General features: G+C 37.2%; 1 protein-coding gene across 1 annotated transcript in view; it reads right to left on the bottom strand.

The window, feature by feature from the left end:
• The window catches only part of LOC108731463 (cyclic nucleotide-gated cation channel alpha-3), a 179,723-nt gene that overhangs the window by 61,405 nt on the left and 103,023 nt on the right, over positions 1 to 15,295 (bottom strand). The window lies entirely within an intron of this gene.

Here is a 15,295-nt window from a genome sequence, read left to right as displayed (position 1 = left end):
GCGGGATATGCGACGTCGCCGGAAACGCCGTCGGTCCGGACAACGTCCTTCGTGGTCGTCGCTAACCATAAAGAACGGTTTTCGCCAGATATATCAAACCTCCAAATAAATCTCGGTTTTCGTTCCTCGATTTTCGATCTCAGAGAATTTCGGTGGCGGAGCTCGGTTAAAGGGTCTCACTATCGGCAAAAACGTTTTCGGACTCGGATGGAAATTGTGCCCGTCGAAATTTTGCAACGTTTGCAGTGTCCCGGATAAAAACGATACGGAATCGAGACGGGAATCGCGGATTTTCATCCATTTAATGCGTCAGGTGTGCGTATGTGATCGCGACACGAAAATCAGGCTTGCGCGCGGCCATGGAACCACGTGTTATTAATGCAACGGGGCATTCTCGGTCGCGGCGGTCGTCAATACTTGCCCGACCGGCAGAATCGTCGGTCGTTTGTCGGTCCCGACTCGCTCCAGGGATAGTTTCGTCCGACAACGAGGACGACAGATCGATGACGTCAGCGGGATCCGGCTATTTTTAGCCGAGGAAGAGGCAACGCGAGTAGTCTGCACCGTGGGGCAACAGTGGGGTGGCAGAGAAGCAGTAGAGGGGTACAAGCTGGTGACAACCCCAGCGTGTGCGCCGGTCGACTCATTCATCCTGCTGACCTAAAGAATGAAGAGGGAGGTTAGGGAAGGGTCGACCGGGGGTGGAAAAAGCGCCTGCGCGGACTTGGCCGACACTTAAGCTCGATGGACCATTAGATTCAGAGAAATTCGGTTTCTCGAAGTGAAACGGACACTAAGTGCGATCAGGGAGGAAGGGAGGGAGGGAGAGAGAGAGAGGGGGGAGGGGAAGGGGAGAGCAGCGATGCAGGTGTGTGGTTGCTCGTGGATGGACCGATCGATTTATCGAGAGGGTGAATAGCTATAAATAGACTGGCCGCGATTAGCGACGCGCTGGTGGGAGTTATTGATATTGGTATTGATACTGTATTGTGGTTTGGGTCATTGCGCCTGGTGAAATCGTACACAGAATGAATAGCACGTAGGTAAATACAAAATGTTCCGTAAGACGCAAAAAAGAGAGAAACCAATCAGGCTAAGAGCGCATCTCCGTAATCTGAAGAAAACGCAACTTTCTAAAAGATTTGTCATGCAAATAATACTGGAGCAAATAAGAATCGTTGGCATTCTACATTCTCTATCCATCATTCGTAATTAAAAATATCTATATAATATAACAAAGAGGTATTGCGTGTTCGATATATTTCAAAGTTATGCATTATATTTCACAGTTTCGCATCTAAACTAGAAATTAATCGCCATGGTGATCATTTTGATGCTAATCTCACTCGACAGTACTTTGCACTTTACCGGCTTTCCATCGTTTGTTATTTTATGCTTCTCAATTTATAACAACAGCAGTATCTGGTTTTACAAAACCCTCTATATAGAAGAGTCGGCTACACGGGTAGATAAAAATAAGCGTGTCCGAATAAAATCTCGTTTCCGTTTCGTGTCGAATAAAATCTCGTTTCCGGGATTTAGAGAATTTTCTCCAATAAATAGAAAGAAAAAGCATTAATTGTTCAATCAAATCGACGTTGGCACATTCGGTTTCATGTGTCAATTACGGCAAGGCAGAAAAATGTCAGTGGAATCACCGTAGTGATCGACATCTTTACCTGTACGTAAACAAAGCGGATTTCGATCCGCTGGGAAGGCTGCTGCACCAGGAAACGAGAACACTCAGGCGGCTGTTCGCGACAGGTTTTCGGTTTGCGACCGAGTTATTTGCGAAAACTTTCCGCGGCACGACATCGCGGAGCGAGCAGAGAGGAAGAAATTCCGGTAATCTCCCAGAGTGCCCCGCGGGAAATCGTAAGATGAATTTCATGATTGATGCTGATGACGCGCATCCGACACATTCGTCTTTCCCGAACGGGCGATATCGCGGATACACTTTTGCGTCCTTCTTTCTCCCTTTTCTCTCGCTTTCTCTCTTCGGAAACTCCGTGATGGAAGAAATCGCGAGGGAAAAGTTTCAGCGAGTATCGAGAGACGTGCCGCGTGCAGAAGACGGTGATCTTCGATCCTATAAATCGTCCGCAAGCGCGGAGCAACGGTCTTCCGGCCGGGATTGTTCGCCGATCAAATGCATTAGGACGGTCTCCGGTGTTGGAATACGTGTCGGTCGTCGGCAACGGAAACTGGCTATTGAAATTCCGCGATAATCGAGGGAAGTTCTATTCCCTGTTTGTTCTAGTACGTTTCAGTAGACTCAGAAATGGTTCGTCTATCCCGCATTCCCGACCGTGAGAGAGATTGGATGGATGGCTTTATGCAGACTTCGCTACAAATGGACCAACAATTCCACATACGATTCGAGGTGCTTGTTTTTGATATTGTATGGAAATTAAATTACTGATGTTGTCGAAAAACAATTTTTGTGTAGTACTGATATATCGAATTATCGACATGTTAAATGCTTTAAATTAATACAACGAAAGAACTATTTTTCTGGAATATCTAAAAATTTAAGTAGGTGTAAGTATAATTTTGTTGGATTATAAAAATAATTATGTAGGAAATTTAAATATGATGAACAATATTACAAAAAGTTTTGACATTCTAGTAATCAGCTTGAGCGTTCTATATAATTACTTTGACAGTACAATAATATTATTTTCAGAATTGTATCTAGCTAAATTTTTAGATATGTACTTCAGCAAAATCGTTTTTTCTTTGTAAAAGAATAATTATCGTATCTTAAATGTATTAACATAACAAATCAATGTTATTAGTACATAAAACACGATTAGAAATCAATAATTTCTTGTGATTTTTTAATGAAGCATTAGACTATTATTAAAGTAGCATGTAAATTGCTTTAGACGAAAAATTCGTCCCCCAGGAAAACACCAAGTCAAGAGAAAGTCAAAATGATTTTATGATTTTGACGTCATGAAAGTCAAAATAATAATTTTTGTTATAAAATTTGACTGTTTAGTGAGAGAACCAAAATAAAGTCATTTTGATGTTTTATTGATACTTTTGTGTGTTCCTTGGGGTGTTGTGATTTATACAATTATAGTGATAATAACGTACGTGAAAGAAAAGGCATGAGTGGAATGAGTTAGATTAATGGCACTTTGGAGAAGTAAGAAATACATGGGACAATGTTCGAAGCTACGGTTAAGAAGCGAGCGTGGACTGGTTTTTGCTGTAATAAAAGTTTTTATAGCAACATACACTTGTACGAATCCATGAAGGAGAAGAATATTGTCATTTGTCTGAGCGAACTTACATGGAGGAAACGCGTTTTTGTTATCTACGTCTACAAACATAGCCACCGCACAATCGCATTCCGCGCTTTAATCGTGGCCGTTCATTACATGCTAAGGAGACAGGTAGGTTGGGATATACCTACGAAAAACTAGATATTTGACGTTTAACTGAAATGTTATCCTACCAAGTTAAATTTTACTATACTCTTATTTTCCAAAAAGAAAATAATAGTAACTTTAATCGTATACAAACTTACCTTTTTTTTTTAAAAAAAAGGTAAAAAGAGCGCTAAGCGTGCGTGCTTCTCGTGTAGAATCACCATTTAAACCGGTTTCACCAACGTTAATTACTTAATCGGCCGTGGAACTGATGACTAATTGCGTTTGTTGTTTAGTAGAATTGACCACTTACGACAATTGACAGTTAATCACCGATTAGGATTAATCGAGTTGATGAAATTCTTTGTATATGATACATTCCAACCCAAGTTATAATGGCTTTATTCCCCTTCAAAAATTATTACATGAAAATCATTATATCATAAAATTTACTAAATCTAATGATATATGTATTGTATCATCTGTATAAAAGATTTGATATCAACAATTGTGGCGCCAAGTTAAATTCTACTACAAAATAAAAAGTAAAACCTAAGTGATACTATCTTTATTATTTACTTAATCCAAATGGTACTATCTTTAATTTTTATACAATGAAACCTAAGTATATGTATACTTATTGAAGAATCTTCCTATTCCAATCCAAATGGTTTAAATTCCTCTTAAATGAAATTATCATATCACAATTCATTCAAAGACATTTCTTCTTCCAACTAAAGTAGTGGTTATTTAATCACAATTCATTCAAAGATTTTCTCTACCAACTAAAGTAGTGGTTATTTAATTCTCCTACAAAACATTATACAAAACATCACAAAATTGTGTTACCTTGCTCAATTTAAGTGTTACCACAAAAAATTAAAGAATTAACCGTATAAAATGAAAAAAATTAATTTAAATAGAAAAATTTTTCATGTAAAAACACTTGACAAAGATAGAACAACACTTGTATCAACTTGTGTCGACTTGTGTCATTAAATGGAAAGCACCCACTTATCATTTAGGTTTTATCATATTAGGTATCAATATAGTATAACCTAGACACCCATTCTTCTTGACATTCAAAGAGTGACAAAGATAGAATAACACTTGTATCAACTTGTGTTGACTTGTGTCATCAAATGGAAAGCACCTACTTATCATTTAGGTTTTATCATATTAGATATCGATATAGTATAACCTAGACACCCACTTCCTCCATGGCGAACACCTAGACACACATTTCCTCGACGGTGAATACCTAGACACTCATTTCCCCGACGGCGAACACCTAGATACCCACTTCCTCGACAGCGAACATGTAGATAACACCTAGACATCTAATTCCTCGACGGCGAACACCTAGACACCCACTTCCTCGATGACGAACACCTAGACACTCATTTCCTCAATAGCGAACACTTAGACACCCACTTTCTCGACGGCAAACATGTAGACAACACCTAAACACTCACTTTCTCGACGGCGAATATTTAGGCACTCATTTCCTCGACGGCGAACATCTAGACACCAACTTCCTCGACGACGAACATGTAGACAACACCTAGACACCCACTTCCTCAACGGCGAACACCAAGACACTCATTTCCTCGATGGCGAATATCTAGACACCAACTTCCTCGATAACGAACATGTAAACACCCACTTCCTTGACGGCAAACATCTAGACTTTTAATTTCTCGACGACGAACACCTAGACGCTTAATTCCTCGACGGTGAACATCTAGACACCCTCTTCTTCGACGCGGTAAATACCTAAATCTTCAAAGACAATCTCGATATTTCATTTAAATTTTAATTAATATTTCATTTTAATTTTAATTACTAATTTGCGCCGCGTGTGCGTCACATCGTATTTTTGTACCACGTGCACGTCACATTGAATCAAATTTCTACGACTTAAGACGCTACGACCGCTATTGTAGACTCCGCATTACACGCATTCTATTGTACAATAAGCCATTAATCATAAATCAGATACTCACTTACGTGTTCTATATGCCATCGATGTGACGGACCTAACCTAAATCTCACTTTAATTCCAAAAGTATACACTAGTTCGTTCATCAGCCACAGAAAACAGACATGTGTGATGTAACCATGCATTACTGGCGCCACATTTGCCTCTTGCGCCAAAAATTCTAAAAGGACATTTCCCCCACTCCGTAGCCGGCAACAATGACGACAACGACGTTTCTTACACATTAAAATTTCAGATTCGGATTTTGCGTCGCAATATCTCCGCTCGTAAGACACGTAGAGAAAAAAATAAAAGCACGTATTGTTCACCTCAGCGTTACCTATCGATTAAGCATACATAGAACGCGATCGGTTCAGCTGTTATTGAGATCCAGTAATCCCCCGCAACTCGTGGTCTCGCGTAAAGGAGACATGGTAGTGTCGCTGCGCTTGGCTTAGCGCCGAGATACTATCGTGTCTCCAGATATTATTACACACCATAAAGCTTTGAGTCACCCAATGTAAACATTAATAACGTAATGTGAATATTAATAACATACTAAAAATAGATATTAAAAGATAGTTATTAAAAACCAGATTTTTTAAAAATAAATCAGAATATTCAAATACGATGAACTTTAATACTTTGTAAATTGTTGAAAATGTCGCCCGAAAGCAAAGCATATGAAAAAAATTTATTTACAGAACATCCTGTACATATAAACTACTTGTAGAAAAATGTTCTTTATGTGGAAAAATCTTTCTTTAATATTGCTCCCTCGTCACGCATCCACATGCTTTCATAAAGTTCAGGAATAAAATTAGAATTTGTAATCGCTTTTCCTGCACTAGCAATAGGTGAGAAAATTGAAAACGGGGAAAATGGGAAAATTAATGGGTGACGATCCACCATACCGATGTTACTCTATACATACAATGAAAAATATCGTGTTACGGACGGCGGGTTAATTGCGCTGAAATTTCACGCGTTTAAATTGTGATCGATTGTATCGACGCTCAATTAGGCAACAACCGCGCCGCGGTTGCAAATGAAAGAAGCGAAATTGCTGCTGGGTTGAAGCAGCAGCACGGCTGTAAAGGGTAGTAAAATCGTAGAGTAATTCGGGGGTAATCGGGCAATTGCAGTAACGTGAGAGCGTTTGACGCCAGGACCCATTACTGAAAATTGAACGATGTTGACGAGACGATCGAAGCCCGTGTGACACCGTAGAATCTTCCGAGTTGAAATTGCGCCAGTCGGCCGAGTTCCAAATGGTTTGCTTTCGGCGGTCAACCGCTTCTGGTTGATGGACGCACCGACAATGTGTGTACCCTTGCCATCAATGACGGACACTCATGAACCGGTCGCCTGATTTCCGGAAAGGGATTTGAATAAGGCGTGACGCTTGCTGACCGATCCCACCTATCTCTCATCTTTCAATATCCCACCCATAAATGATTTCGAATCTCCTCGGTCAAAAGCAATCGTGGCATAGAAAATAACGCATCTTCGATTAATCGAGAAGGTATTGTGTTAATTAACTAAGTATATATATTGATAGATTATTTGATAATATTATTTGATATTATTTATTAATTAAAGACGATTCTTTATTCGTCCATATTAAAAAGAAAATTTAGCCTCCAACAAAATTGTTTAGTTTGGTTATTTTTAGTAACCATCAAATTGTTTATACAATTGTAACAAAAAATTTAGTTGCTTCTAATACGAAATACATTTTTCTGCTTTGTGAATAACAAAAATATTTGTTTGTACTAATTAAACAGTTTATCTTACATAAAATTACACTTTTGTTTGTACATTTTAACTAAATATTTTTGTTTGGTACATTTCAATTAAATTTTTATTCATAGAAAGAAATATTTTTCCTAGTAAAGGATTATTCTATTTGTTAGTAAATGTAAAAAGTTACTGAAAATAATTGAATACACATTTTTGTAATTTCTAATTGTATATGTATAAGTGCAAGAAAATTCTTTTTCTCGTTATTACATAACTAAAATGATATAGATAGGTGAATTATTCAACTGCTCTTTTTATATCTATATTTATAATTAATAGTTATTTTCAAGTGTATTCAATTTCATTGAATATTGTGAGTAAAACTGATTCTAGAAAATTCATCAGATTTTTCCGCTGCGTATGTTATCAGGTTTTTGTATTAATCGACGAAAAACCAGCACTATTCATTGAGTATACATGATAAAGAATTCATTTTTCGAAAAAGTGGATTAGCCTGGTCCAAATTTATAACGACAGGTGGTTAATTTTTTTTAAAATAAAAGATTGAAAAACGCTGGTATTATTTTATATATAATAATATATACTACAGAATAAACTTTAATTTTTTTTACAGAATATCACATATCTTTTTTTTTAATAGAAAAAGAACATTTTTATTAATGTTAATCACATCAATAGACATTCAATATAAATATGAATAAAAACGTCTGATTACAGTAAAAATGCTCAATATTTTGTCAAGATATCTTTTATTGTGACAAACATTTTATACGTACGCAATTATGAATTGATGAGGCACATTTCTATATACTGATCAAATCAGTAGGTACGTCTGACCGCTTTAATTATGACCTACGTGCCCTATCGAGTAAAATGGTTCCGTCGAGAATAGATCGAATACTTCTTTCCGGTCGCGTACCGGCACTTTAATGCGAGAACCGTCGCGTATGGTCCGCGGAAACTTCCCTTCTTGCCGGTGGTCTCCTCGTTAGACGGGCGGAAAAGCGTTCAAAGTACAAAGCTGGCAATCACTGCAATTTCTCGCATTGTATGCCCGAAGATGCAGCTACGTGAGGAAAATCATTGTTTGCGATTCAATACGGCGGAGAGGACGAATAGACCGAGAACTGGCGCGCATTCGTGAACGGAGCTACTGAAGAGATTGCGAGCAATAATTTAGAAGACAGAAAATGGCATGCTGTAAAGGAACGGTATCGAGAGATGCAACATAGATGCGCAAGATTCCCGCTTAGCGAGACGAAGCAAATTTCAATCGTGGAATAACAAATTTTTATCGGATTTACAGCAGTGCTCAATTACCGCGTACGACTGGCAATCTTTTTGCTTCGATGAAAAAATTATAGCTGTGTTGACGGCCGTGCAATCTTATACAGGATATCCCTTGGAGGATAGCGAATGTTTACGGAGAAATACGCTGGCAAAATGTGTCGTCATATATATAGGACATTGACTTTTTCTCGTGTGATGCTTCGTCATATATAGGTTTATACTAAATTCTTCAGGAGGGAAAAGAAAAAAAGAAAAAAGAGAGACAGAAAGATAGAGAGACTCTTTACTGAGGGAATCAGGAAAAAATATGACTGGGGAACGGCAGCCGTTTCTTACGCGAAGCTTCTCGATAAATCATGCGTCTATCTCACGTGTCTATGTATGCAAATAAAAACAGAATCACAGGTGCGGACTTCTGCCATGATAACGTTCAAGATCGTGCATCGCATCGGTATTCATCGTATCGCGATTTATCAGAGACGCAGCAGCAAAAACTATATACTTTCATGCTCCAACAGGAGCGACGTGATTGTGAGAGTGCATTGTCCTTCGTTGATTCACCCTGGGTGGCAGCGAGTCCTTCGGCGGCGCGGTTGTAAAGTGGAACAATTTCCATCGGTAAGGACATTGCACCCGATAGTGCGGCTGCAACGCCGCACTGCGCGGCGCAACGAGGCGATAGAATTGAAGGGGTTGGGAGGATTGCGGGGGTCGGTCCATCAGTTTGCCACAGCGGGTGGATATTAACCCGACGCTGTTACGATAGTGCGTAATGCACCGTGGTCGTAATGAGACCCGCATTACGCAGTAACGTGAGTTTCTCGTGGGTACTTCAATTTTCTCTATCGATGAAAAATTATTTGTTCACATCAATAGTAACAGTACTTGCTAGGTTTTTTTTTTCTCGTGGTATATTTAACGCAAAATTTCACTGCGTAATAAATTAAACTTGCATCGACGAAACAAACAAAATTTTGTCGCAGAATCCGAATTATTTGTCAAGCAACATTAATTATTTTCTATATAAATTTATGTAATTTATATCATCTCTTGAAATTACATAAATCTAATAATTATTAACATTTTCGTTCAGATTGCCGAGAGCACGTAGATTTTTGCGACCTGTAAGTGTGATCGCAAGAAGAGGATTTTCAGTAAAAAATCGAGAATCGATATAGCGTAGCAAGCTTAATCGCAAATAGAACGAATCTTTCCAGCAGCATTACGCTAATCGCGACTGCGGCATGAACGGAGAACATCATGATAGTCGACAATTTTCTCCTCGCTATCCGTAGAAGTACAGAAATCTTAATCAAAGAAAACGGAGAAAGAAAGAGAGAAAGAAAAGAGAATAAAAGAGATAGAAAAAAAGGAGAGAATGGTGGTAATGGCGATTTCTGTTTCCACACACACATTACTTATGCAGATATACTTAAACGTTCCATTACCACAGTATCACGTTGAATTTCCCTCACGACCGATTGGAGATACAGCAATGCGGTGGGATACGCAACGGACGAAGGTGGAAATTCAGGAATCGGGATACACGCGAGTTGATCGGTGCATTTCTCGTCGCAACTAAATTTAAGGATTTTCCTTACAGCTTTTACGCGCGAAAATACCAGCTTGCGAAGCGACGGTAGAAGAGAGAAAGGAAAAGAAGTCATACAGTCCAGAGAAACCGGAAAGAACATCTCGCTATGTCCTTCAGCGATTGGTTACGTCAGAATAGCTATATTGCGACTTTTCCATACGACCATGGAAGAAGGGATAATGCAAAAGCAATTTCTTTGAAAAGAAATATAGCGGAACGAAGCTTGATCGAGTAGCACGTGATGCTCTTATCCCCGCGCCTCTACACAGAAATCGAACATCGAGTGGTAGCCTACTCTCCGAGATTTATGCACGTCATATCGAAGCGGGATACGCAAGAAATTGAAGGTTTATCAAAGTTTAAGATAAAGATTCGTATCAACAAGCTTTAAATATTTTATAATTTTATAGAGAAATAAAAAAATTTTCTCGTTCTGATTTAATTTAAATCTCATAATAATATAAATCTTATACATACATTGAGTTGAAACAGAAGTTTGAAGCGTTGCTTCATTATGTGCATATATTTTAAAAAAAATTTTGCAATTATACCATTTGATAGAGCAAAGTTTCAGCTTTAAGAATCTATTTTTGAAATTGCGATACGATGATTTTTAATGGAGTTATTACGAGTAAGTACTAAAGTTAAGACACTCCCTTTAATTCGCGATAACGCAACAAAAAATCTTGGGAACATTTGTAAAAAACGATTTTGTAGAGAAAAATTTAAACTTTCACGTTAAAAAGTCGAAAATTTTTGCAAGTTTTTTAGAACGTGCTGAGCCTACAAAGTAAGAAAAAAATTTCCCATTTTGTTCAGCTGGTAGTTTTCTACATATAAAAGTTACTAAACTCACATAAATTCAAAAGACGCAGTTACCTTTCGAAAGCAGAGATTTTATGTTTTAAAACCCTTTTTTTAAACTTAAACTTTTGTTCTAACCCAATATATTGGGTCGTATAATAAAAATAAAGATCATGACTCTAAAATAAAATTGGCAAACTTATTTCAGTATCAATATATGACCAGATGCGTGAATAAAAAAACGCATTTGAGAAAGACGCATAAAAGTGAGATGTGTAAATAATGATATAACGTATAACGTAGAAACAGACATCCACAAGAGATGAAAATAGAAAAATAATCCTATTTTCGTAAGCCTTTTTCAGGAGGACCGTAAGAAAAAAAAAGGAAACATGCAATCCACGGATTCTCCGTAGATCCGTTTGCCGATGACTGCATCGATGGGAATTCCCGGTTGGTCTACAGGGAGATGTATCTCCGAACGTCCCCATTCATGAGATCCAGAATCTCGATGGAGATTTGAAATTTCCAAACTTCGATTTTCTGAGACGATAACGCAGCCTTGCTTTCGAACAAGAACCTTTTAGAGATGCTGCGCGCTAAGGACCTTTTCGCGAACGTCCCGAATAAAATATCGTCGCAATCCTTCATAAACGAAACTCCTTCGCAACCACAGTAAGAACTTTTGCAGACGCGTCACTGCAGTTTAACTGTTTGCGCGTTTTTCATTTAACTCCGTAAAATTTATCTAAATTTGTATGAAACTGTCGTCACGACTTTTTGAGATACTAACTTGCATGAGTTTTTTGAAGTGCTACGCGAAATTTTCAAAAGTATAATAATGCATCGTTATTGATGCTGGATACTAATGCTTAGAAATAAAAAAACAAAACAGTAGGATTTTCTAATCGGACGTGATTTCAGCAAATGATTAAATTGAAGGACTTCTCGCAAACAAGTTAAAAGGAAAAAGTTGTTTCGATTTGTTTAAACTCTAATTCATAAAAAGTTATACGATATTTCTAAAAATAATTTTCGAAATGTGTGTGTGTGTTTTACCGTAATAGAATATATCTTATGAGAAGATATATTTTGAAACTTTTCTGTGCTCGCGTACTTTCTCGTGTCAAGTTCCAAAACTTTTCCGATGCATTGTTATACCCCGACGAGTGCAGATACACGTTGTTGATGCAATGGAATAAAAAAATAAAATATTCCGTTGTCACTGTCGTGACGAACGAACGTCAAGCTGAAAAATCCTACAAATCATTTTACAAAGTTTTTAAATTAAGGAGGTTCGCCTATTACTTTGGAGTCAAAAATGCAACTGTCAACTGCAACTGAAATAAATTGTCATTACAGCGATTCCTCATCATATATTAGTGTAATGAATTATGGATACTATTTATGTGCTATATTCTTAGTAAATTATTAGTGTATAGAATATTAACAAATGTATAAGATTGTCAACGACTCAGAAGGTCGAGTGTATATTTGGCAACGTCGCACTTCACGATGTGACAGGCAGTCACATCAGAGACTGCGTTCCGTATCTCACGGCCAGTACTGGCAGCATTGTAAAGCCTGTTCCAAAATTTATCACAGTAAGCTACGATAGCACTGCGATGGAATAATGACGTCATAGATTTTGTCATCACTTCCTACTGTGGCTACTGCGGCTGGAAAGATGCAGCAGTCACAGTACAAAATAGTGAAAGACAAGGTAACCTGTTAGACGGTTAAAACAATAAGCAATTTGAATTGATATTAAGCCAAGAAAATGCTCAGGAAGCATTACAAGGTAAAAATGGAATTTTACATTTATCTATATGTTATGAAATACAGTTTACGTTAAAAATTACTTATTAGTTATGTACTAGTTACACGAAGTGCTGAAAGTAACGTTCCGTTACTATCATTTCACTGTACACTGGCAGTATATTTGCGAAAATGGAACGCTTGTTTCAGCACACTAGACTGACATCATGCTGTCAGTACTGGCAGTAGGTTACGGAACACAGCCAGAAATGGATTCTAGGTTCTATGAAGTTGGCTTCGTATCAGTTGTGCACTGCGGCGTTGCCAAGTCTCTTACTACTAATGCGATCCGTGAGATAAAGATAAACTTTGTGACAATAAAGCTTTAAATCCGTACGGTAAAGTCCGATTTTGCTTTTTTGTACACAATTGTTGATATTTCATCTGCCAAATCCTAGTTTTTCAAAGTCCTAACTCGGCTGAGTATGTAAATCGATGATTATCTACTTCGGAACGAACGCCTCCCATAAGGCCATATGTTTAAAATGGTCAATTTTAGAATAATATTACAAGAAAACTATACGGTCAATATTGCTCAAATTGTGGAATTATTCGTGTACAGTATTTATCTACATCATATTAAAAAATTAAGTCTTTAAGTTGATATTCGACTAATAGGCGAACCTCTTTAAGCATTTCTTTGAGATCCCAAAAAAATTCAATGCAACGTTTTTACACACTCTAATATTTTTGTCACTTTCCGAAGATCTATTAATTAAGCAGATTATATACATATCAATAATTTTATATACGAATTATTTAAAAAATACATTTAATACATTTCTACCGTTGTGGATTTTTTTCTATTTTATAATTTGGAAAAGTACGGTTTTTTTGGGAATCGCTGTTTTGGGAATCGCTGTTTTTACGGATGTTTGACGGACATGCGGATGATAATTATAATCCGAAGATTTGCTCATATTTATTTCGCGGATAAAATCGTGGCAAGTTTATAATCGCGCTTATTATAGCAGTAATAAAAACAACATGTGTCATCGGTTGCTACGATATCGCGAAAGAATATAATCATAATAATGCTACAGAAAGCCATGTATGACACGATTGCAGTATTTTTAATTGATTTAATCGGATATTCCGTTTGACATATTCATACATAAACGCTTGCATGATGTGTTTCTGTAACAGCTTCTACGATCATTTATTATAGCTACATATATATTTATAAATAATATATGCATATAAAATTTATATACATATATATACACACACCTACCATGGTATATGTAATTTGCGTTATATTAAATGCGGTATTATTACATATATTTATTTATTATAATATATTTTTAAGCTGAAGATGACTCAAATTTAGAGTCGAAACGTACGAAAATTGTAATAATTAAATATATATAGATTTACACATCTAATTCTATACGTTATTGTTTTACAAAAATCTATGTGTATTTGTACGTGAAATATTGATGTAGTAGTATGTAATGATGTGTCGATGACACTTAAATTGTATGTGTGTGTCATATTAAATATTAGACGGGGATTTCATCGGAGTTGGTCTTCATTTTAGGATGCTCCATATCGGACTACTGAGGCTGACTTTGCAGGCTGTTCGACTGCCAATTCTGACTGCTGATCCATAGTGAATCACAGTCAGTCTTGTTAGGGGTCTGAGCACAAGAACTGTCGTAACGGTCGTAAAGCCCGATCTACAATTGCGTAAACGTAGTTGTAAATGGTTGTGAAATGTTGTAAAGCGAAGTTTTAACCTGCTACTCCCGGTTGTAAAGTATGTTGTGAAAGATGGTTCAACTTTATCTTCCACAATTATACGACTACGTAAAAACGTAAGAGTGAATCAATCAGAGTGCTGTCACGTGTCTACATTGTTATCGTCCTTTTTGTCTCGACGTATGGAAATGAGTGCGAAATGTCTTTTTCATCTTTTATTGTGTTCTCATTTTATGATATATTATATTTGACAAGTTTATTACAGTACGAATATATTATGTTACGAGTATGGAACACGGAGAAAGTGTTGTGAGCAATGCTCAATTTGAAGATGAAAATTCGTTGAATCTTTACTCGATTGTAGATTAATATGTTGTACAACATTTTACTGCTACTATTACTCCCATAACCTTACGTCTACGTTTACGTAATTGTAGATCGGGCTTAACACTTACTTATTGTTAGGCTTAGTCTACAATCAGTCAGGAGACGTTGTCGTATGTCGTGCCGTAAGAAATTAACCAATCATGATCGATTGTTTTTTTCATATTCAATTGTGATTGACCAATTTCTTACGGCAATACGACAACATCTCCTGACTGGTTGTAGACTAGGCCTTAGAGACTTAAGTTTGACGTATGACGTACGACTTATTGCCGTTTCTTGGAGACAAGGCAATAAGTCATATGTCATACGCCAAAGCTTGTCTACTTACTTAAGTCTCTAAGGCCTGTTATGGCCCGTCTACAATACACGTAATAAGCTTGGTTTAAGAAGTAAGAGTAAGAAATTGACTAATCACAGTCGATTATTCTTCTCACATTCGATTGTGATTGGTCAATTTCTTACTCTTACTTCTTAAACCAAGCTTACTTCGCATATTGTAGACGACGCTTTACACAATAGAGTCGCAATTTGTAAGCCGTACGAAATTAACCAATCTCATAGTCGATTATTTTTCTC

Source organism: Mycetomoellerius zeteki, unplaced genomic scaffold (assembly GCF_001594055.1).
Source record: "Mycetomoellerius zeteki isolate Tzet28-1 unplaced genomic scaffold, Tzet1.0 scaffold128, whole genome shotgun sequence".
NCBI lineage: Eukaryota > Metazoa > Arthropoda > Insecta > Hymenoptera > Formicidae > Mycetomoellerius > Mycetomoellerius zeteki.
Note: the sequence above shows the minus strand (reverse complement) of the source record. Positions and strands in the feature narration are given on the sequence as shown.